This window comes from Euprymna scolopes, chromosome 12, assembly GCF_053919585.1.
Source record: "Euprymna scolopes isolate OS-2025 chromosome 12, ASM5391958v1, whole genome shotgun sequence".
NCBI lineage: Eukaryota > Metazoa > Mollusca > Cephalopoda > Sepiida > Sepiolidae > Euprymna > Euprymna scolopes.
This window is the reverse complement of record NC_136493.1, coordinates 76,963,843-76,990,124: the sequence shown is the minus strand read 5'-3', so window position 1 is coordinate 76,990,124 and position 26,282 is coordinate 76,963,843. Positions and strand designations below refer to the sequence as shown.

The 26,282-nt window shown below is 33.8% G+C and overlaps 1 protein-coding gene across 2 annotated transcripts in view; it reads right to left on the bottom strand.

The window, feature by feature from the left end:
- The window catches only part of LOC145291352 (uncharacterized), a 241,536-nt gene that overhangs the window by 8,513 nt on the left and 206,741 nt on the right, over positions 1-26,282 (bottom strand). The window lies entirely within an intron of this gene.

The window sequence follows — 26,282 nt, the reverse complement described above, 5'->3', positions numbered from 1 at the left end:
GTAATATTTGTCTATATAAATACAATATTATATTTTATTCCTTTCTATTGAGCACTCTTAATAACCTCGTTTGAACTCATGAATTTTACCTCTTGAATACCTTAAACTTGGTATATATATATATATATATATATATATATATATATATATATATATATATATATATATATATATATAAATGTAATTCTTTTGGTTTGTTCAAAATCGATAAACCATATTTCTACATTACCAATTTATTTGAAATTTTAAGACAATCCATCTTTAAAGTCGAGGGATGTTTCCATGTTATTAAAATAAATTAACATCACCAATTATAAAAATATTAAATAAAATAAAAATATTTTTCGTAAGCCCATAGTGCGCACCTTTTTTGTTGATAGAACTTAACTTTCGTTTCAATTCATTTCAAACACCACGATTTGACAAGATGAATTAGATTTCATTTTCTGTTCACTCGATAAGTAAAAAAACATTCCCTATTTTAAAAATCTAAATTCATTTTTATCTTCCAAATTTTTTAATTTAAATTTTTTTTTCTTTATGATATCAGGCAAAAAAAAAGTGGTTCGCTTGCGCTTTGAGTTGAAGCATAAAAGTTTAAGTCGAAGTTGTTTTTTGTTTTTGTTTTTGTTTGTTTTTTTTTGTTTGTTTTTTTTGTTTTTTTTTTTTAAACAGTTGTTTCGATATAAGAAAATATGAACTTTTTATTATTAAAACTATTAATTGTTAGGTGAAAGTACCGGTTTTTTCGAAAAAAATTTACGGATTGGTAACGTGCTTAAATAATAAATCGGTGCTAATGCATTTGCTGGTCCGCGCTATTTTTAAATCGTATTTCCACGTTTAATTAAAGTTTTATGATATGTTTTTAGGTACAAAACACCCTCTCCTCCCTATGTTAAGAATGGCTTTTTAAATAATAACGTTATTATTTCAGCCCGGACCAATAAGTGCATGAGTACCGATTAATGTTTTGTTTTTTTCTTTTTTTTAAAGAAAACCTTTATTAACAAAATTGAAAGTACACTTTTTTCGTTTTTTTTTAACAGAAGTTGTTTTTGCATAAGAAAATATGAATGCTTTTTCTTTATTAAAGAAATTGGGTACTCATGCACTTATTGATCCGTGCTGAAATAATAATGTTATTATGTAAAAAGCCATTCTTAACATGGGGGGAGGGTGTTTTGTACCTATTTTGTACTTTAATCTTAAAATTCATTAAAAAAAGGTAAATTGTTAGATTAGGTCCACCGCCACAATTTTCTTTTAAATGACGACGTTTATAAATTTCGACTATGCTGAATACGGAAATCGCATTGAAGTTTTGCAGTTATTCAGATATAAAAAGTGTTATAATGCATTGTAATCTCTGGCGGCCATCTTTTTTACGTGAGTGTCATAGACAAGTTTACGCGCGTAATAAAGATGGCCGCCAAAGAATACAATGCATAAAAAACTATTTATATTTCAATAACTACTTATTTCTGCAAAATTTCAATGCGATTTCCGTATTCAGCATAGTCGAACACCTTAAAAAGTCGTCATTTAAAAGAAAATTGTGGAGGTGGACCTAATCTAAAAAAATACTAAAAAAAATAAAACTTTAATTAAACTTATAAATACGATTTAAAAATTAGCGCGGATCAGTGAGTGCATTAGCACCTATTAATCGACTAATGTGAGCATATTTCCAAATAAGCTCCGGTTACAATGTTCAACACACCGTTCACGTTTTTTTTCAAGTTAAATTCAACTTTCACAATATCTTTTTTATTTTTTTATAATTTCACGATATCTTTTTTAATAAAATAAAATAAAAATATAAGGTATTCATGCAGAAAGTGATCCGTGCTGAAATAATAACATTATTTAAAAAACCTTTCTTAACATGGGGAGAGGAGAGTGTTTTGTACTTATTCTGTACTTTAACCTTACGATTGAATAAAAAAACATATCATAAATCTTTAATTAAACTTGGAAATACGATTTAAAAAATAGCGTGGATCAGTAAGTGCATTAGCACCAGAAATTGTTAGGTGAAATAAAGAAAAGCAAAGAAAATACCAAGAAAACCGTTATTTTTTCAGCCATTCTTACCAAGGGGAGGGGATGGTGTTTTGTCACTATTCTGTGCTTTCAACTAACAATTTATTAAAAAAAAAAGGTAAACTTTCACATTATGTCCAACTCCACAATTTTTAACATGGGAAGGTTGGGGTGTTTATTCCGAAAGCCATTTTTAACAGGTAAAAGGTTAAAACACGTGGTTAGGCATGGGTGTTGTTTATTCCAAAAGCCGTTCTTAATATGGGGAGGTTGGGAGTGTTTATTCATGGCTGCCAGGGAATTATAGTGCATAGTACAGGTCTTTCTATCTCAAAAACTACTTACCTCTGTAAATTTTAAATGAGATTTTCTTATTCAGCATAGTTGAAAATTGTGGAGGTGGACCTAATGTAAAAAAATTACCCCCCAAAAAAGATATTGTGAAATTTGAATTTAAGCGCGGTACCAAAAATAAAATTAGACAGAAAATACCGCCTTTGGGTTTTTACTTGCACAAAGACTTGAAAAAGTTGTCAACAAAAACAATATATAACAAGTAAATATTTTCAAAGGCAAGATAAATTACTTTTCTACCTAATTGGATAATTTTTAGTGTTTTTATTGGGTTTGTACTACTGTACATATAGATTCGAAAAAGTTGTCAAAAAATAAATGTATACCAAATATTATCAAAGGCAGGATATGTTACTTTATTACCAAAATGGATAATTTTAGGTTTTTTTTTTAATGTAAAATGTTTATTCGGCTCAAAAAACACAGCGTTTACTGCTATAATTGAAAATTACAAATGGCGGCAGACTGTGTTAAACACGCTAAGTTTGGGAAAATGAGTTAAAACTAAAAAACTATACAAAATACTGTTAAAACCCACCGAATACATGTCTGCCTATGTCATGGTAACATATATTGAGTTAGTTCCTGACATTATTTTGTATAGTTTTTTAGTTTAAACTCATTTTCCCAAGCTTAACGTGTTCAACATAGTCTGCCACCATTTGTATTTTTCAAATATACCGATAAACCACTACATGTTTTCGAACCGATTAAACATTTTACACTAAATAAAAACACTAAAATCTTATCCAGTTAGGTAGAAAAGTAACTTATTTTGCCTTTGATAACTTTTGATATTTGTTATATTTATTCTTTGACAACTTTTTCGTTTCTGTATTTAGTAATACAAACCCATTTTATTTACTGTAACGTTTAGTCGGCTCGAAAAACAGTGTTTATCAGTGTATTTGAAAAATACAAATGGTGGCGGACACTGTTGATGAGGTTAAGTTTGGGAAAATGATTTAAAATTAAAAAAATATACAAAATACTGTCAGAAACCCACCGAATATGCCAGCCTATACCACGATAATATATAATCAGTGGTTGTCTGACACTGTTTTGTATAGTTTTTTTTTAGTTTTTAACTGATTTTCTCAAACTTAACGTATTCAACAGAGTCTGCGACCATTCGTCTTTTTCAAATACATCGGTAAACACTGAGTTTTTCGAGCCGATTAAACATTTTACACTAAACTAAACTAAAAAAAAAGTTATCCAGTTAGGTAGAAACATAATTTACCTTTGCTTTCATTTATTTGTTTTTGGATAACTTTTTTCGAATCTGTGTATAGTACCACCCTCACTCAAATATTAATTAAAAACTCCTATTTTTGAATACAATAAAAAAACGATTACGCGTTTCAACATTTTAGCAATGTTCGGCTTAATCCACTGAATGTTGGTCGAGCCCAAGCCATGATTGATGGTAACTCCCGAGGATCCGGATTCAATTCTGCAAGAGTAGCATTTTTTTTTCTTTTTCGACGTTTTTTTTTTTTTTTACTTTTTGGAGTGGATGGCTGTACTAAGAATATAAGAAACATGCATTTTCTCTTTTTATTAGAATTTTCCATTACACTAACTTGAGCCACAGCAACGCGTGGCAGGGTACAGCTAGTATGTATATACATATATATATATGTATATATATAACTACTTCGTTTAGTCATATAAAATTAATAGTTTAAAAGTAAAAATTTATGCGTAAACTTTAAGTATTTACTTCAAAAGTGCTCAATACGTAGGTAGAGCTAGTTAGTAATTTATAAAATATATATAGGCGATTAAGCTACATTGAATATTCCTAGAGTGGATGAAAAGCAGAATATTCAGTGTAGCTTAATCGCCATATATATTTTATAAATTACAATATATATATATATATATATATATATATATATATATATATATATTAGTATCCCCAATGAAGGATAAAATGACAGAATTCCTCTTAAAACTCTACTTCTGCCAGCGTTCATTATGATATGCTTAGCATCCAATATACCCTTTAATGAAAACTTAATAACCAATGCAGAGTGAGTCAGAAGTTCCAATCTTCATCAGGGTGGATACTGGGAATACGACTGTAAATTACTTAAAACTTCTATCCGTTAATTACTGACGGAAAATCGGCATGCTATAACTGTGCATTAAATAAACGCTTTCGTTTGAAGTTCCATATAGATTCCCGAGTTCGACAAGATGCACATAAAGAAGGCACAATTTACACGGGCCGAAATGCTGTGCGGATAACATCAGGATGTAGACCGTAGTTAATTAATACCGTCGTATATCTGTTTATATTTTTTCAAGAAGAGAGAGAGAGTAAATTGTATTTTTAGTTAAGGGGGTTTTAATAATTATTTTCTATTTGAGCAAGACTTTGAAATGAGATGATCAGGAATTTGCTGACGTCAAACGTCAACTGTAGATGTCAGATAAGACATCAATCGGGGGTCAGTCTGTCGACAATATCTACCTGCGTAGGATGACTGTCTTTCGATTAGTTCAGGGAGTGCTTGCGATCTAAACGGGTTTGCCACACCTTGGACAATAAAAGCCAGACAGATATGTACGCCCCTCCATCCTTTACATCACCCCCTTTCCTTAATCGAGGATCGCGGTACTCTCGTCTACATCTCGAATGAAGAACAAACATACGAGGAGGCCATTTAGTTATGTTGTTAATCGGCGTTTTATTTATTTAGGTTGTAGCACGACCCGTTTCACCATCACCACCACCACCACCATTTCAACTCTATTTTGTGAGTGTTAATCACGTTAACCGCTAACCGCATAACATATATGTTTCTTGGCAAAGCGACAACATAATATATTTACTTTCTACAATTTCCAATTCAAGGTGTGGGTACACAATTGAATTCATTTAATAAAGTCGGAGACTGAAATCAGCTGCGTGGCGCTCAATTCGAGTGTGAAATTTTCCACATAAAACCGATGAAAATGTGTGGACCCTCAGACTACTGCAGATACAGTGAAGAAATCCGACAGAACATATTGTCTATATTATAATCCGCTAATGCATTTTGGGTTCGTACGTACGTTATCACATTTCTGGCACATGTAATCGTGAGATCAGACTATTAGCAAAGATAGTGATCGGTGTTTTATCCGACCTGACTAAATTACATAAAAATCCGATTTTATCAATTTTAAAATGAATTGTTCCCAAATTATATCCTGACATTTTAGTGATTCAAGCCGCACAGTAAATATCTGAGGGAGGGGGTTAATGTAAAATTAATCGTAAGCAAAACATTCTTTAAATCAATCAAACGCATGACATTTTGGATGTATTTTATTACAATTATACCGTTTTAGTCGAACAGGTAACGTAATTTGAATTCGAAATTATTCATTTAAAGTTATTAAGTCCCACTGTCCTCTAAATAAGACGGCAAATAATATTGTTACATCTATTATTATATACAATGGTATTGCTTATCGCATACCTTGAAGAAAGGATAAAATTCATGTACATTAATCAAATTCTCTCCATGACTTTTTAGAACTTTCTTAAAATTGTTGCGAAATTTGTTATCATTTTTTTTGTGTGTGATAATGGATGGATTTATATAAATGAGTCATGCAACAGTAAGACACTAACTGTCAAAAGTGACATGTATGTCTTTATTCATTTCATTTCGAAAGCATTTCAAAAATACGAAAGTCGTTCAAAAAGTAACACCTCTTATTTTTTACTCCGGCCAAATCGATCACAGGGGATTGCAAATTCATGACGTGAAAGTGTCATCTCTGTGCTGAAGATATTGACGGCTTCAGGTTCTAAGAAAACAAGTTCCGTCGTGGATCTGCTTCCAAAGAAGAAATATATTATTGAATTCCTCCATGCATTCATCAGCGCCTGATTAATGTCCATTAAGCAGATACGTTTAATGTCAACACATTTACGATTTCAGTGGAAACGTACATTATGAATGGTGATGACTATTAAGAAAAATAATTTCTGACCCACAAAAGGTTTATTGTTTTTGTTGTATCTCTACCGTATGCGTTTATTTTCAACTTCTTTAATTTGGGGTTAACTATAGGAGACCTTCTTTTTGAACTACTTTCGTATATCACGTACACCAAGTTTCCTATATCAATATTTCATATTCTAACTGAAATAAGTAACCTTTTTTATTCGACTTGTGTATTAAAACATATTTTTAGTTAGTACACAAAGGTTCAACTCAGTAGTAAAAAACATACGACATCTTTGCATATAATGGGTTAAAAAGTGGTAAACTCGAAATTGTTTATACAACAACATCATAATAATAACAATCTTTGCTCATTGGACGGTCTCATTGTTTTAATGTGTATTTGTAAGGTAAGAACCTTTATGCAAACATGAAATGTTTTAACGAATTGTTATATAGATTCTTTTCTTTCACGTGTATAAGCATTTTATAAGTTAAATATTGTAAATAAAAACAATTAGTTTTTGGTTCATAGTTTATTAATTGTTTTAAAAAATAAATAAATTTGCAAACACGCAGCCTCGTCCAGAAATAACCAAATAACATCTGTGTATTCATACTAGCAATCCTAATCCCTTATATAATCATTTTTATTATAGATCTCAGGATTAAAACTTCTTATCCGTTAAATGAAATTAATTTCAAAATTATGTACAGAGTTATTTGCTTTGTCTTTATAACTTACTTGACTGAAAGAACATTTTTTCCTGAATGCAGAGTAACTAATCTAGTTACTGAGAATCTCAAACCAGTACGTATAGCAGTTATTGTTTAAGCGTACTAAATATCAGCCATAACAAATCATAATATGTAAGGCTGGTAAACGAAGTTTCTAATATTTACCTAGAATTATAGAGAAGATTACTGTATTATATTAAATACTAATTATCACAATAGCCCTTAATAAAAACACAGATTAGTGAAACTATTATTTGCACTTATGATGATTCTGCGTGTTAAATTGAAAGGCAATATCTGCGTCGGGAGGACGTATATACTTATCTCCGAATGGATTGCTTGTCTTGTCCAATATTATATTTTCGGCAGCACTAAGCGTTGCAGAGAGAATACTCTATAAGGCAAATAAACAGTAACAACGCATATACGCACAACAAAGTCATATTGTGTGATACTTTGGATATCTTTATACCTATATATAAGTATGCTCATATATACATATATATATAGTTTTGTATCTTTTTGGATATATATATATATATATATATATATGGGGGGGAGATGCACTGCGGGAACTGATAGCAGGGATATTGTTAGGCAGGAAACCGATCATCTGCAAAGATAAAGCAATCATTATATAAATATATGTAATCATTATGTATATAATCATTATATATATATATATTTATATATATATATATATATGTATGTATAAAATGATTGCTTTATCTTTGCAGATGATCGCAGTCCTGCCCAAGAAAATCCGTACTATCAGTTCCCGCAGTGCATCTCCGATATATATATATATATATATATATATATATATATATATATATATATATATATATATATATATATATATATATATAAAGCTGAATGTGTGTGTGCGTGTGACTGGTCACGAATAGGCTCGTATGTGGTTGACTATTTTAAAAAAACTGATTTCATATAATGATAGATGATGTATCGAGACACAAGAATGGGTATGTTTGATCTGGTAGAACGGTGGTTCATTAAAATTGCGGGGTCTGCGTTCGCGCCTGGTCCACAAAGTATGGAAATATAAAATTTAAAAATTAAAAAACAAACGTTTACAAGTGTTTTTGATATAGATGTACATAATAATACTTTGACAAGTATGTTTAAACTTAAATAGGGATGGTATAATAAAATTGTGGGGTCTTCGTTCGCACCTGGCCTCCATAGAATGGAAATAGGCACAAAGTTTAACACGGTCTTTTAATATAGATCCACAGAATATTGTGATAAGTGTTTCAATGTGAACAGGTATGGCATAATAAATTCTGGGGTTTACATATTTTATTTTTACTTTCATCATATTTTGCTTTGGTTTTGATACCCCCAAATTCGAAGCTTTTTCTTTACAACCCTTCCTTTTCATAACCTATCATACTTTCATAAATTTTCTGTAGGCTGTTTTTGAACCCAGTCAACGACGGGTACTTTTGCTAGTATATATATATATATATATATATATATATATACATCTATCTATATATATATATATATCCAAAAAGATACAAAAGTATATATATATATATATATATATATATATATATATATATATATATATATATATATAGATAGATAGATAGATAGATACTAGCATTTCAGCCCGGCGTTGTTCGGATGTTTGGTGGTGATGTTGAGGAAAAAATAAATAAAATAAAGCGGTCAATTTTTTTAACTTTGACCCCTATTATGAACCCTCAAAATTTAATATTTCGGGCTCAAATCAAGTTATTAAGTTAGATCCATGTCAAAGGTACCTATAGGTAAAATTTCAAGTGTTTAGACGCAAAATTGGCGGAGGAGTTAGGTAGATTTCTCCAAGATAAAACCTTCAACTTTGACCCATTAACAGCCAAATTTCTGGCTGAGATCGGATCACATAGATTTTCCCAAATCTCAGTACCCTGTATATCAAATTTCGAGTCTGTAGACTTAAAATTGGCAGAGTTATTGTGTAGGAAAATGCACGCACACAGACACACAGACACAGATACACACACAGACACTTTCACTTTTATAGATATACTAGCATGGGTGCTCGGCATTGCCCGGGTATTTGGAGATGTATGTTGAGCTAAAAAATAAATAAAAAGTGGTCATTTTTTTAAAATTTGTCCCTATTATGACCCCTTAAAATTTCATGTTTTGGGCTCAAATTAAGTTATTTAGTTAGATCCATGTCCAAGGAACCTATATCTAAAATTTCAAGTGTTTGGACCGAAAATTGTCGGAGGGGTTTGGTAGAGTTCTCAAAGGTAAAATCGTTGAACTTTGACCCCTTAATCGCTAAAATTTCTGGCCGTAAACCGATCACATAGATTTTCTCAAATCTCAGTACCCTGTATATCAAATTTCGAGTCTGTAGGCTAAAAATTAACAGATTTATTGCGTAGAGAAATGTACACACACAGATGCACAGACAAACACACAGACTGACACACAGGTACACAGACACATTCACTTTTATAGATATATAGACTAGCATTTCAGCCAGGCGTGGCCCGAGTGTTTGGATGTGTGTGTTGAGAAAAAAAATGTGGTAATAGAATGGCAGGCTCGAACCCGTACCGCGAAGGACGAAAAGTACGGGGAAAAAACCTGACGTCTTTTCGTTACGACCACTGCCGACCCGGAAGTGACGTAGATTGTAATTAAGGCTAGACAATAAAATAGAGGGGATTACTTTCAAAAATAGCGACGAAAAAAGCTACCAAATAAGTGTTTAGGCCCAAAATTGTCGGAGGAGTTTGGTAGAGTTCTCAAAGGTCAAATCGTTGAACTTTTACTCCTTAACAGCCAAATTTCTGGCCGAAAACGAATTACACAGATTTTCCCAAATCTCAGTACCATTAAAATTTCGATGCTGTAGACTTAAAATTGACAAAGTTATTGCATAGGGAAATTTACACACACAGACACACACATAGACACACACCCAGACACGTTCACTTTTATAGATAGATAGCTAACTAGCTAGCTAGATAGATAGATAGATTAAACAAAATATACAAGCATACATAAATATATATGGAAACAATTGTGTGTTTACTGTAGACTTTTTACGCAAATATTAAATAAGTATAAATCATGTAGAATATCTGTATGAATATGATTACACGTAATCTATTTATCTATATATATATATATATATATATATATATATATATATATATATATATATATATATATATATAAAAGTGAACGTGTCTGTGTATCTGTCTGTCTATATATCTGTTTGTATGCCTGTGTGTGCACATTTCCCTACGCAATAACTGTCAATTTTAAGTCTAAAGACTCGAAATTTAGTATACGGCGTACGGAGATTTGGAAAAATCGACGTGATCTGTTGTCGGCCAGAAATTTGGTGATTAAGGGGTCAAAGTTCAACGATTTCACATTTGAGAACTCTACCAAACTCTTCGACAATTTTCGATCTGAACACTTGAAATTTTAGATATAGGTTCCTTGGACATGGATCTAACTTAATAACTCAATTTGAGCCCAAGACAATAAATTTTAAGGGGTCATAATAGGAGTCAAAGTAAAAAAAAATTGACCGCTTTTTTTTTTTTTTGCTCAACATACACCTCCAAATACCCGGGCAACGCCGGGCACCCATGCTAGTATATCTATAAAAGTGAACGTGTCTGTATATCTGTCTGTCTGTGTATCTGTGTGTCTGTGTGGGTACATTTCCCTACGCAATAACTCTATCAATTTAAAGCCTACAGACTCGAAATTTGATATACAGGGTACTGAGCTTTGGGAAAATGGATGTGTTCGGTTTTCGGCCGGAAATTTTAGCGATTAAGGGGTTAAAGTTCAACGATTTGACCTTTAAGAACTCTACCAAACTCCTCCGACAATTTTGGGTCTAAACACTTGAAATTTTAGATATAGGTTCCTTGGACATGGATCTAACTTAATAACTTGATTCGAGCCCAGACAATAAATGTTAAGGGGTCATAATAGGGTTCAAATTAAAAAAAATTGACCGCTTTTTTTTTTTTTTGCTCAACATACACTTCAAAATACTTGTTTTAGAAGGACAGCTTAGTATATGTTCAATTGCTCATTTAAACTTGCAAATATTCCATCGGAGGGAGCATATTTGTGCTAACAATGAATATGTAGTAAAATAAGGGTTATATAGAAAGTCATATAGCAAAAAGAACAGAAAAGAAACCCAAATTAAAAGAAATAATGCAATTGACTACTTCAGTAGATGCTGAAAGAGAAAGGGCAAAAGGTAAGGAAAAATGGAAGACACAGAACGAGAAGGCGTCGCCATTTTTTATTTTCTCAATACTGTCCGCATTCAATTGGCGCACATTGTTAGTAAGAAATAAAATTAGATAAATAAATCGGGATAATCGTTAAAACTGGTATTCTCCTATACTTATATGTATAGAGGGTTGAAAGGCAATATTTCCCTTAACCCAACCCCATGCTCTACTTAAACTCGTATAATTTAAATAACATTCTACCCTCAGGTCATTTCTTCCAACATCGGATACAGCAGTGCGTCGCTTGAAAGTTATGTCGCGTATTTAATGTCTCTTCTTTATAACTCACTTTTGTGGCTCGCCTACGGTGGAGCGCAGTAAGGCACTTTTAAGGCGAGGAATGAGAGGGGGCAGATCAAAGGAGACGAACCGACGAACCGACGAACTTACTACTCTTCCCTCATAGATTTGCATTTACTACGTTAGTTTGATGTCTCAGATGGTCATTTAGTATTCAAAATATTATTGGCATCGGTAAACCCTCAGATTAGAATCATGCGTTTCTTTTTGTTTCTTTCTTTACTAATGAATCACTTCTTATTCAGGCCCAAAATCACTCAGGGATAAGGGTTTACAAGTTGAAAGATAAAGAACACTCTGGAAGTAGTAAAACGGATGAATGGGATGAATTCAGTTTGATTTATCCATAGGACTGTTTATAAGTTTATGCATTGAATTTGAAAACGATCGTGTTGTAATATGCAAGGATGCATGGTAATGTTTCCCACTGGAAAATTATTGGAAAGAAACTCTGTTAATGGAAGAAATTAATGGAAGAAAAACGATTTATCCGTTTCATTATAAAAAAATGTATAAATGGCTTGTTTTTTTATTTTCATGTTTTATTTGAGTTTCCTTATGCTTCTGTATTGACTTTAGCCGTTTGAACAATTTAAGATCTATTCGGAAAGTTAAATTACAATACCGAACTCATTTTAGAAGGTTCTACAGACAAAAACATATACTTATATCAATGGCCTTTAGTCCAAATATATTTGCTCGTGCACCATGTTTATATCTCACATTAGACAATTGTTTTTGTTGTCTTTCTTATAGCGTTCCTGTTATATCGAAGTCGATTAATAAAAACTATTTGAATAATAAAAAACAATAAATAGAAAATATTTAATAGATTCATCTTATGTACCTATAAAATTCAGGAAAAGTTAACGCGGCATAGACGGTAATAAAACTTAAGTTTATTTACTGCCTCTGCAGCAGCTTAGGCATAAGGTCAGACGAGGATAACAAAAGCCAGCGTAGTAGGTGACGGGCACTCTGGTAGCAACTCAGTCGGCTTTCATTTAAGGGCGCCTCGAGCGATGAGCAATAAACTAATCCCTTCTACTAGAGAAGGTAAAACTGTGAAGGGTGGATCTGCAAATGACTGAGCCTGAACAGAGTGATACTTCAGTCCAATAACAACAAAGCCTTTGTCGGACTAATTGTAAAGGACGCATTCCCGTCCGGTACGATCAACACCAGATACTGAAGTTGCGCCAGTATGTTCCTATTTATTTATTTATTTATGTGTATATATCTATTTTCCCACTTTCTCTCTCTCTCTCCCTCTCTCTCTCTCTCTCTCTCTCTCTCTATATATATATATATATATATATATATATATATATATATATATATATATATATATATGGGGGCGTGTGTGTGAGCGCGTGCGTGTGGTGTGTAATTAAATTTATATATATTTTTGTTAATATTGAACTACACAAAAAGAATAGACGCACAAGTGATAGGCGTAACCCAACAGTTAAAACGGCATAGTACAATTCTAGAAATATCATTCTTAAACCGATTTTATAGTTTTTTTTCTAAAACGTAAAATGCCTATAATTAAAATGTAGTAGATATCAATAGCTGACAATTTCTGCTTGAACAAAAACTTTAAATGAAAAAAAGGCTTAATCCATTACAACGCATGATTTTAATACTTAATATACAAAAATACTACATAAAGAACTAATTAAAGAATTATATAATACTGAAGATCTAGCTTTTGTTGGCGCTAAAGGTAAATGCGTAGACTTTTCAAGATCCAAAGTCTTATAGTACTTGTTTTAGATATGTCACCATGACATGTCTAAAACATATAATTATCATGGTTGCAGACGACCTCATATATATAAATAATAATAAGGAATTAAAAAAAATAAACATTTGATTTTCATAAGGAGGTAGAATTAAACTGTGAACATAGAGGAACTAACGCTGCATTCCTGTATTTAAGTATAAAAATGAGGATTGGATATGTATTTATGAAATGTTCGACAAAAGAAACTCCCTTTCCTTTGAATAGTTTGTAAAAAGAGCACATGCCCTATATATATATATATATATATATATATATATATATATATATATATATGCGCGCGTGCGCGTGTGTGTGTGTGTGTGTGTGTGTGTGTTGCGGTAGCATTATGTCCGAGTTTTAAGAATAGCTTGTTTTACCGTAAATTGGATAAATTTTATACCTTCATTATCTAGCTTAGTAATATGAATTATTAAACAAGATAGTGAAAAACACAACATATTAAAACCGTTAAATAAAGCATTTACTTAGTATCCTGATGCTTTTAAATCATATCAAACTAGATTAATAACAAAATATCCAGAACCACACAAGTAATATACATAAAATATATATATATATCTGAATGATGCATATAAGATGGCGTGTATATATTTATATCATTTTTAATTTTATACATATTTTATATATATCTTATATATTTTTATTAACTAATAATTATAAAGATGATACGAGTAAATAAGAATGTAAATATATAAAAATAGCACTTATAACAAAGAAGGGGCTGATAAGTAGGAGACTAGATTCAGTCAAATACTATATAAAAACAGTAGTTTGTAAATAGCCACAAAAATGTGTGGAGAAAGGGACGGAGGGCACAGGTAAGAAATATATATTTTTAAATAACATGAATTCGTTAACCTAAATTTCTTTGGAGGAAGAACTTAGATAAAGTATTAGAAATAATTTTGTTCATGTGTGTTACGAGAGGTAGTGTTTGATAACACTGATGGGGAGCCATGATTTTATGTACTGTCTTGTTTTGAAATCCCTGAAACAGTGTTTTATGGTGAACAACTGATGATGCCTTAAAAAACATTGGTACTATTGTTTGTTCATGCGAGTAAAACTATACAGCGATACAGAAAACTAATTTACTTACTGACAAAATGTTTCACCGAAATTTTATTTATAGTTTTAAAGATTTGAAAGAAACTTTCAAGTATATATATATATATATATATATATATATATATATATATATATCTGTGTGTGTGTGTGTGTGCAAAGGAGAATACGTCTCTGTCTGTGTGTATGCCTATCAGTAATTGTGGTGGCTAATCCGTGTTAATCCAAAACTATTCATGAAAAAAGCACCATATTACTTAGCTTGCGCCACCTCATCATAACACAGGTCCATACAAAATTTCGACCAAGTCGGACCAGTAGTTTCCGATAAATAGGGGAACGGACCAACAGACATATATATATACACAAACATACACACACACACACACACACACACACACACACACATATATATATATATATATATATATATAAAGGAATAAATTATAAGGTGATCAACATCATAAATTTTGGAATATAACTTTTTGTCATTCATTCTCTATATTGGTCTGTAATTACATTGATCTTCTTAAATAAGGATTGATATATTATAAGAAAATATACTTCTACACAATATATATATATATATATATATAAATATATATATTATTATTATTATTATTATTATTATTATTATTATTAAAGGATAATATTTTCCAAAGGTAAAGTAATCAACGAAGTTATAACGAGGTTAATACAGTAGTGCGCAATACTAAAGTAGGGCAAAATATACTTTCTCTTTGTTTTTACACAAGCATTGATATGTCACCACCTTATTATGAGCATGTTTCGGTCAGATAGTTACTTGTAACTAGATACCTCTTCAGCCGATACAGCTTTGCGAAAGTTAAGATTTAGCTTTTGTATTAGCTGTATCTCCTGAAGTGGTCTCTAGTTACTAGTAGTAGCTGACCAAAACGTGCTAAAAGCTGAAGGGATAGTTCTCTCTATCAATGTGTTCTGAATGGCATTTTTAAACTGCATCCGACATTTACTTTCACTTGAGCGTCGCTAAACGAGCAGAACCGTTATTGTACTCCGTTTGTATGCTAGAATCCTGCATTTAATAGAATTGTGCCCACTCGAAAATGTGCAATCTTTTAAAAACAGTATTTACAATCTATATAAGCGTATCCACATCATGTCCATATGTACGTAATCACCTTTCACGCACATTTAAATAATAAGATCTCTTGATCAACAAAGTTAAGTGATTGCCGCTAATGTAAAAAAATTCTGACATTATCCATTTTAAAAATAAATTGTTCTAAAATCAAATTATGTTGCCTCATCGCTTAAAACAATTTTCGATAACTACATTTCAAAATTGATATTCCTTCTATTGATTTGAAGTATATTTAACCGATAACTACTCTTTTCGATTAGAAAGCAGTGTATATTTATGGTTTAAAAAATATAAACTGTAACAATTTTAAATGAATATAAGACATATTTAGTTTATTTAAAGACTATTTAGTTAACGATGATAATTATTTTATGGAAAAAAAAGGAAAATACATTTTTTCTTTTATATTTAATATTGCCCCTTATAGACATCTGCTATTTCCAAACAATATTTTATTAGCAGCAAATTATACAAATTGATCTAAAAAGCATCGTGTAATAATTAGATACCCCGCTAATAAACTTCGTTAAGCAATTTCATTTTAGGACTTACATTATCAGCGGCCATATTTCTTTAGAAAATAGGATCGTCCGATCGCCGAATATTTATCTAATCTAATAGGTCCCGCATTACCAACCAAGCTCCAACCCCTGTCATCATCGTAATGTTGCGTCTCTGTGTGTTTTACGAGAACTGTAAACGAATACGCCTTGACGAACTCATTAAACTTGTGATTCTTCGATGTACAAACACCCGACAAACCCGTAAAGCAACAAAATCCCACCCTTTACTGCAGAGGCTCCTAGATGCCGGAAAGCCTTCTGCTATAATGGTCCCTTCCTATAGACTGCTAGAGTTTTGAATTCCCTTCTTTGTTTCCTGCTTCACTGACTGTACTAAAATACAGAATTTTAAATGTAATTTGAACAAATATCTCGCTCAGCACATTACATCCTGCCCAGTAGACATGGTTCCTCTACGCTCAGTAACAATATGACTTGTTTTGGGGCGAACAAGTGTATATAAAAAAAGAACTTTATCTGAAAAATGTTTTTTTTGTTTTTTTTTTTACATCAAATGGATGTACACCTTGTTTGGGATGAAAACCCATGTCTCAACGTTGGCTAGAGAAGTAGAGAAACTTTACAAATTATTGGTCCCAACCTTTAACTATTGCATAATTTATGATTATGGTTGTCCAGCGTGAACGCAGACCCAATGATGACACAGTAAAACAGCGACTGAAAAAGAAAAAAACTTCAAATATTAAATTTGCGAACTGCATGATCTTATGCATTTGTTAAAAAATATTTTTAAAAAATAGGTTGGCAATAAACGTTCGAAATTTATGCAGAGAAAAACGAAATTCTAATGAGAATGGACGTAAAACTTATTTTTGCATTCATGCAATTTGAAAGTTATACTGGTCAATATAATATGGAAATTCGTTTCACTTTATAAATATAATATGTTACAAAAAGTCAAATTCAATTGTAATAATCAACAGCAATTGAAAACTATTGCCTTGTATAAAAGAAGGCTACGACGATTATTGAAGCACTGTGTAAAGAGTCATAGCCCTCAATTTACAGACCAAATGTCAGAGGGTTTTAATGTTCATTCGTGTGAAGCGTGCCAAAACAAATAGCGCGAAAATTCAAAAATGGCAATTACACACCGACCTGATCTTAATACAACTTCTACCTCGCTTTCTACTGTATCTACTACAGAAATTTGCACTACATCGATACTTCGTACTTATACTGATCCGCCGGCATTTTTTTTTACTGATACTTCCAACATACTTCAGCTTAATGTACGAATAATTTTCAATCCCAGTCCATACAGTGTGGGCACTATTATTTCTAATACTCCTACTACTATTGATACTTCTATTCTATTTCTACTAGTAATTCTGCTACTCATAATATACGTATACTCCAACCTCTATTTCCTCATAGATTTGAAAGATGAGGAATAAAAGTTTTATATAACTTTATTATATCATCAAAGCAATAAGGAAAAGTTAAGGAGAAATTTAAGAAAAAAACTAACTTTTAGGCCATAGCATTTTGAAGTTAAATGCTTTCCATCGGAAGAGGAGAAGGGCCAGAATTATTCAAAATACAAATATAGATAAAACTGACTTAATGACATTTAGAAATCAAAGGAAATTGAAGGATTAGAATATGATAAATAGTGATTACAATTAGGTACAACATATAAGGGTAAATCAGAAGGGCATGTGTATGTAGGTAATATTTAAAAAAAATATAGGTCACTATAAAATAATTGGGATTATTAAAGAAAGGAAATAATAAAAGAAACAAAAAGGAAAAGATAGGAGAGAAAGTGAAGAAAGTCAACTGACAGATGAATTGACACAATTCTACGCGCTCACTCCAACCTTCTGGCAAGTTCCAAGTATTTACATAGCGTTTCTATTTCCTTCAGGAAATGCTGATGGCTGACAGGGATTTAGAAGTCCGCTGTTTGGCCCGCTTTCTTTTTTCTTCTTCTCCTTTTTCTTCTTACCCCTTCCCTCATCCCCTATTTCTCTTGTTAACCTACACTCAATTAACCTCATTGCTCAAAAGTAAGGCTTTGTTATGCATTGACATTAATCTCTTCTGGACTGGTTGTTCTAATGTCGCATTTCTTTTCTTCTCCAATGCAGAATAAAACCTAAACACCTTATGGTGAACAGAGTACAACCGATTGGTATTTTTTCATCAATTCCATTCTACAGTGTCACCCTTTCTCTTTTATTGAGCCCCATCCATTTACACGATAAAGAGAAATAGAGAGAGGAAGAGAGGGGGGTTTTCGCGGAAAATGAAACACAAGCCTATTCAACAGTTTAACACACGTTTTAATGCCCACATATTCGCCTAAAATGGTTAATTGGGGAGAGGAAAATTATGTTCTCAATTTCCTTACTAACTCAGTGTTTGAGAGATAAAGAACTTAAATAGAACATTCGAATATCTATGTAGCTCATATAGAGTTCAAGTGTTAGCCCCTTGACTTCTAAGAACTTCGACTGAAGTAAAATAAAACAAAATAGTACAGCTTCAGTAGGTGTTGGTCATCCTAATTAAAGAGAGATAAATCTTCGACAACCAGTCCGACACTAGCTTTGTTGCTGCCAGACTGAGGTATGCTTATGTTTAGTTCTAGGCATATCTTGTTATATATTGCTTATCGGTAAAATTAAGGTCATATTGAAGCTGTTAGCTTCCATAATTACTGTCAAATTTGATCAATTATTTTTATCTAATATTGCTAGCAATTATATGACAAATAAACACAACTTCTTTCTTTTATTTTGTTTTGAAAATATCAATTTGTTTTCTGATTTTCTTTTTCGTGTTTTGGAATATTTGTCTGATTTTCTTTTGTTTTGTTTTGGAAATATTAATTTTTTGTTTTGAATTTTTTTTTTCTGATTTTCTAATTTTGGTTTGAAAATAATTATTTGTTTTCAGATTTTCTTCTTTTTTTTTTTTGAAAACACTAATTTGTTTTCTTGATTTTTTGGGTGCAGATTAGTTGACCGAAAAAAATATCCGATATATGTTCTCTATGGGACACATCGTTATAACACCATTATTTTTGCATTAAATTTATAATATATTTCTAATAATAATTTTAATAAACACTATGATTTTACTATAGGTTTTATTATTCTTCAAAATATGTTTCTTTCTAATAAATAATTTTTCAAAAAGTTTTTTCTCCGATAAATTATCTTTAAAGCCGTTCTTTACAGTCTTTTACACATATATTATACCTTACCTAACACTGACAGTAACTCAAACTTAAGGTTGGTCTGGAAAACATTGCTTACTAGCCTAAAACGCTAGAATTACCTTGGGATAATGTTGATTTGGATTAGATAAATCTAGTAAACGGATCTCCCAATCTAAATTCTAAAATATTTTTTCGTTTCTGTCTTGTTCAGAGTAACTACAGGTGAAAATAAAAGTATAATCTCAGTTTTTAGGTGTTGGGAATTTAATGGAGGGTGTTAGTTTACATATGCACTAAAACATTTTTCTCGGTAATCTTATGTGATTTCCGTATAGATAGAAGCATTTAAACACAACACAAGCCTCTTGAGGCATATGGAAGTAAATCATTGTTACTGAAGTATATTCATAGTAATGAAAATAAAGGCCAAATGGTTTATAGAGGATTAGTAGCTTACGAAATTAACTATTCGTAGCATCTTCGACGCGTTTCTATGCATTCCAGTTCTGTGCGATGCGCAAAATATAACCTCTTGCACCTGAGTGACAGTCTATGCACTATGAAGAGCCACATGCTTCACGAGGTTAACCTGTTAATACGCATAGAACATGGCGGATTTAGAGGAGTCAACATTGAACACAAATCCCTTTAATTTCAGTGGCAACTATCAATAAATGAATGCTATAGTAGAGAGTATATTGTAACTTCGCAGGAGGTCATTATTGGCAAGGAAAATGTTGTACTACACCAGTGAACTGTAAAAAGTAAAAATATGTAGGTTCGGACGAACGCTATACTTATTCAGCTATAAAGACGACTTTAGCGCTGATGGCACAACAGAATAACCAGATGGTATTTTGTTCTCATACATGTAGCGACGCTTACCGGTGTATGCAAATGGCCAAACTGACTATTAGGACGAGAGAACTTCGCAGCTTTGACGAAACTTCACTTTTACATTGGCTACGATACCGAGATACGCTGAGAGATAGGGAAGCGCCACTCTTTTCTTTTGAATACTATATGTACCTTTGATTGTCAGGTGATATTGCTGACTGGCATCAAGGAGGCATCAAGTACAATTGTTGGGCCTTTGGTAATACTGTAACCGGGATGGCTAAGAGAGGGAACTCTGACTTCAAATCCTACTGCTGCCTTGCAGTTTTCCTTAAAAGGATATGGAACATCATCCAGAAAGAAAATATGTAGTAGCGGACACAATAGGGCAACTGAGATTACTTCACTGAGATTAATTTTGGCCAGAAGCTCCTGCCTTCTCTGATGCCAGTCGTCTCGGGTTCGCTCCACTGGACATGAGCATATGGAGGTTCAGATGGTGTCTATCTGATGCGGAACAGATACTGCACCTAAACTGCGCAAGCAAGTTTGGAGCCAAGGTAGAAAGTCCTGTAGTGATGGAGTGAGGCTACGCCAACACCAAGGAATAAAGCACTGAAGCCTCAACTAGTCATCGTCAAGATTGACGGACTGCATGATGAAGAACCGTTATGGAAAATAGATCGACGATTTTTATAAAAAGTATAGTAAATACATTTATTAGTTCGAAAAATGATTTTCAACGCACATATTGGATAGACGTATCTCATTTTAGATGCGTCAATGTATTTCTTTGCGAACATCTGTCCGTCAATAGAGCGACCAATCTTAACTTTAACCTCGCATTTTAATGGTCTGTCTCGTTCGCATTTACGATAGCATTTTCTTTGGTTGTCGCGCTTATATTTGGAACACAATTTTCTGTAACCTGTCATGTTTACGTTTGAAATAGCATTTGCATTGATGTGTCAAGATTACTGAAATAGAATTTTCCCTGGTCTGCCATGTTTTTACACAATTTTATACTAATTTTGATTAGTCACGCTAAAGTTTGATATATCATGTTCCCTCGTTTGTCACGGTTATATTTGAAAGAACATTTCATTTATCTGACACATAACATTTTGTTAATCTCTTCTACTTTCGTTGCACACTCACTTTTGAAATAGCATGGTTTTTTGGCCTGTTATGCTTGCGTTTTCATAGCAATTTCGTTGATTGTTTTCTAGGTTTGCGTCTGGAATACCATTTTCTTTGTTCTGGTGCGATTAAGTTTGAAATAATGCCTTTGTTGGTCTGCTCACGTTTCGTTGGAAAAGCATGCTTACGTTTGAAATAATTTTTTTTTTTTTTTTACACAGTGATCACCACTTATCAAGGCCCGGAAGCCACTCCGGGATAAGGGTTATTGCAAGTACATCACGTTAGTGAGGAGATTTTATGAAGTGTTTAATTAGGAGGGCGGTTCATTAGGAATTTGTTAACATTAGACTTGAAGACATCCAAGTTGTAGTCCGGAGGGAAGCAGGCAGACGGAACAGAGTTCCACAGGCGTGCAGTTCTAAGAAAGAAGCTTTGCTCATGAAATCCGCGTTTTGATTTAGGCACAGATATAGAGTGGGGGAAATTTTTCACAGTGGATTCAGCTAGACGGGTGATTTTCGTGAAAGTTTGGCGAGGGGGGACCAGGGATTGGAGTTCAGACGAGCACCTGCCATGAAAATAACGATAAAACAAGGATAGGCTCGCAACGTCTCTTCTGTGGGAGAGAGGTTGCAGGGTAGAGAAAAGGGCATCCCCCACTAAACCACAAAGTCTATTTTGTACTCTGTCAAGGCATGATAGGCTGTTTTTGGCAGCTCCTGCCCAGATATGGCAACAGTATTCCATCCTTGGCCGTACTTGGCTTTTATATAGATAGAGAATTGAATCAGTAGTGAGATATCTTCTGGAGCGGTAGAAGGATCCCACCATCTTTCCTGCGACCTTGGCAACAGACTTGATGTACGTGTTCCATTTCAGATCAGGAGTAAAGGTCAAACCCAGAAGCTTGTCAAAACACGGGGCCTCACCCAGACGAGAGCCATCCATCCCAATTGATGCCAGCTGGGGATCAGAGCGTTGATGATGTAAGGATAGGAGTTTGGTTTTAGATGCATTAAAGGTAACTAGCCACATCTTCCCCCACTGAACCACGCGCTCGAGATCAGAGGAGAGAGAATCCGAGAGAACTTCGTCATTTACAGCCTTTGATGTGTTGCCGTAGATGGTCGTGTCATCAGCATAGATGTCAACGAATGATTTAAGTATGTGTTTAGGGAGGTCATTGATGTAGATCAGGAAGAGAGTTGGGCCGAGGATTGACCCCTGAGGGACTCCAGCATTTATATTGCAGGCCTCCGATTTTTGTCCATCTACCACTACTTTTATGAGCCTATCGGAGAGAAATGATTTAATGATTGAGAAAACATTTCCAATTATACCGTAGCTGGAAATCTTGTGAAGTAGACCCTTATGCCATACTTTGTCAAAGGCCTTTGATATGTCAAGAGCAATTGCCCTAGAAAGGAAGCCTCTGTCAAGAGATTCACTAATCCTGTGGGATATAACCGTCAGCACATCTGCGGTAGATCTTGCAGAGCGGAAACCATATTGTGTGTCACTAAGAAGGTTGTTTCTGCTGAGGTGGTTGACTATTTCTCTATTTAATATTGATTCCAGTAACTTACTCATAACACAGAGAAGACTTATTTGTCTGTATTGAGAGGGAGATGACTTATCACCTGAATTCTTAAATACAGGGCAAACTGATGAGGTCTTCCAGGGGGTCGGAAAGCACTTCTCCTTAAGGCAGCGCTTAAATAGTTTCGTAAGTATGGGAGCAAGTTCTGGTTGAAGCTTTTTTAACACTATAATTGGGATGCCATCAGGGCCAGTTGCTTTACTGGAATCTAGGTTTTTTATTAGCTTGGCGACCTCATGCACGGATATTTGTATATTACCTAGCTTGTTCTGTGTTATAGGAGGAAATATGGGGAGTTGATGGCCTTCGTCGCATAGGGTAGAATTAGCTGCAAAGTTCTTTGCAAATAGTTTGGCCTTGTCTGACGCTGACGAGATAACCTCTGGTCCATTGATAATGGTTGGGATAGAACGCACACTTCTGTTCAGGATCCTATTTGTTATTTGCCAAAACTGGTGGGAACCAAGCCGCTGATCAGCTACCTTGGATTTAACAGACTGGGCATATAGCTCTCTTGCATTTTTTATTACTCTTTTACAGTGGTTGCTGGCAGTTCTGAAAGCAGCTTTAGTCTCAGTGCATCTATTACGTTGGTAGTTATGGAAAAAGTGATTTCTGTGCGCGATAGCAGCAGCACATTCTGGGGAGAACCATGGCTGGCTGTTAGGTTTTTGTTGGAATTTTTTTGATGGTATGAATTGGTCTATGCCTACAATTAACCATTCGGTCAGATCTGATACTATAGAGGACACTTCCTTTTTAAACATGGAGTGCAGATGTAAATCAGATATGAATGTACGGAAGCTATCCCAGTCAGCCATAGAGTATCGGTATACAGTACGGTGGAGGGGTACGTCTGATGGCTTCTTACATTTTGTTTTTATCTTAACTGATACGACGGAGTGGTCGGAGGATCCTAAAGGAGAATGAACGGTACATGAACATAGCTCAGGGGAAGTTGAAAGAAAAAGGTCTAAGAGGCTTGCATATTGATTGGGTGTATCGGGCACACGGGTGGGTTCGCGAACAATCTGAGTGAGGTCATAAGCAATGGCAAAATCATGACAAAACCTCCCCTCATCATCTGTCTTATTTGAATTGGTCAGCCATTCCACGTTATGGACGTTGAAGTCACCACAGATGTGGATGTTAGCCGAGGGATGTGAAGACAGTATGTGGTCTATTTTCTCAGATATGCTCTTAAAGATAGTAACTCCGCTGTTGTGGGGCCTATAGAGGGCAAATATAAATGCAGTGGTGTTAGCAAGTGCAACCCTGAAGCACATATAGGGTAAATTAGGATCTTCTCTAGAGATATCCCTGCCACATGGGAAGCCATCCTTAATGTAGGCACATATTCCATGCCCATGGCGATCTTGGGAGTCAGATTTAGCTGTTAAATTGGAGTATCCATTAATTATGAACTCATCTAGGGAAGTGGTCGGCCCTATTCCAGTTTCACATAGAAATAATATGTCCGGTTTCGTCTCCTGTAATTGGGTTTCAACCTCTGGAAGGTTGGAACGTAGACCCCTGATATTGGAGAAGGAGACCTGGTAGTAGGGGTCTACGCTGGAAGATGGGGTTCTAGGTTTAATCGAGTTTTTATTCTGGAGAATAAATACTTACATTTCAAATAATAACAAGTTTACTTTGTTACTCTTACGTTTGACATAGGTTTTATGTTGAGCTGTAATGCTTATGTGTAAAAGCATATTTCTTTTTTGGTCATTCGCATTTTGTTGAAATAGAATTTTCTTTGGTCTGCCACGCTTATATTTGGCATAGCGTGGCTGTTCTGTCGGCTTACGATTGAAATAGCATTTTGTTCACCTGTCATGCCTACGCTTGAAATGACACTTTCTTTTGTCCGTTGCACATACATTTGTAATAGCAGTTACTCCCATTGTCATGAAGAAACCCTTCACTCTGAGCGACAATGAACTTTTGACTCATCGCTAAGGTTTGCTTCGTTGAACATCAAAAGTGGCGATTACATGTTGGAACCTAACGCATTTGCTGGATTATCATAAAATCAAATTATGCCCGTTCCACTTCACTTAGTTATAGTTTTCCACTATTCATACGAACATTCAACCGTAGCATTCCACCGAAAAATGATTCTTTTATATTTACCGACCATAAATAAATACTAACTGAAATGCAAGGCGTTTCCTAAGTAACAATTTGGAAGAAAAGAATTTGATCGAATTTAGATACTCCCACTCTCTCTCTTTCCTCGTTCATCGATTTATTTGCTGTCAAAATACTTTGACACAATGTTACTCGCAAGATCATCGAAGATTAGTGATATTGCATTTTATTACTACTATGAACGGTGACTATTTTGGAATATGATGTCTTGTACCGAAATGCTCTTAGTAGCGCGCAGAAGAGGTGACGTAGCAGTACACTCATATTCAAACTAAGGCCTTTTCTACCATTATTTCTAAGAACTAGAACTTATACTTGAGTTTTGGGGATACACAAATTATGAGTTGGCAGCAGGTATTGCTAGGTCGCTGGTTTTGCTCAACTAGATACATAACTTCATACATATCTTTTGAAAGCATAACACGTGACAGATTAGAATCTACCCAAACGTGTGCTTCAAAGAATAAACATGAATATTAGGAGAGTTGTTGCAGGACGAGAGTAACAATAAATAAAAGAAAATAGATTGTTGTATGTGTTATACTTTCGGTCAGAGTAAAAAATCCTTTTAAACGGAAGCAATGTTTAAAATTAACACAATCTTGTGTTTCTCTTTAGGGAACATACTTTTAAGGACATTCATTAACGACCTAAAAACCGGCTTTAGAGTCTGTAGTTTTGGTTCATCCATTTTAGAGACTTATAATTCAATAAACTTATTTTTTTTCCTTTAGTATCACACACGCAATATTATATACTAGCATGGGTGCCCGGCGTTGCCCGGGTGTTTGGAGGAGTGTGTTGAGCAACAAAAAAAATGTCGTAGTAGAAAGGCAGGCTCAAACCCGTACCGCGAAGGGGGAGAAGAACGGTAAAAAACGTGACATCTTTGCTGTTACGATCACCGCCAAAGCGGAAGTGACGTCCGCTTAAATTAAGGCTAGACAATCGAAAAGAGGGGATGACTTTCGAAAATATCGGCGAAAAAAGCGACTCATGCCTGTAGAAAAGTTCCCAGTTAAGGATGAAGAAAATCAATGTTTTTAGCCAATTTTTCGGTATTTGTCGTCTGAAGAGTCGAGCTTCA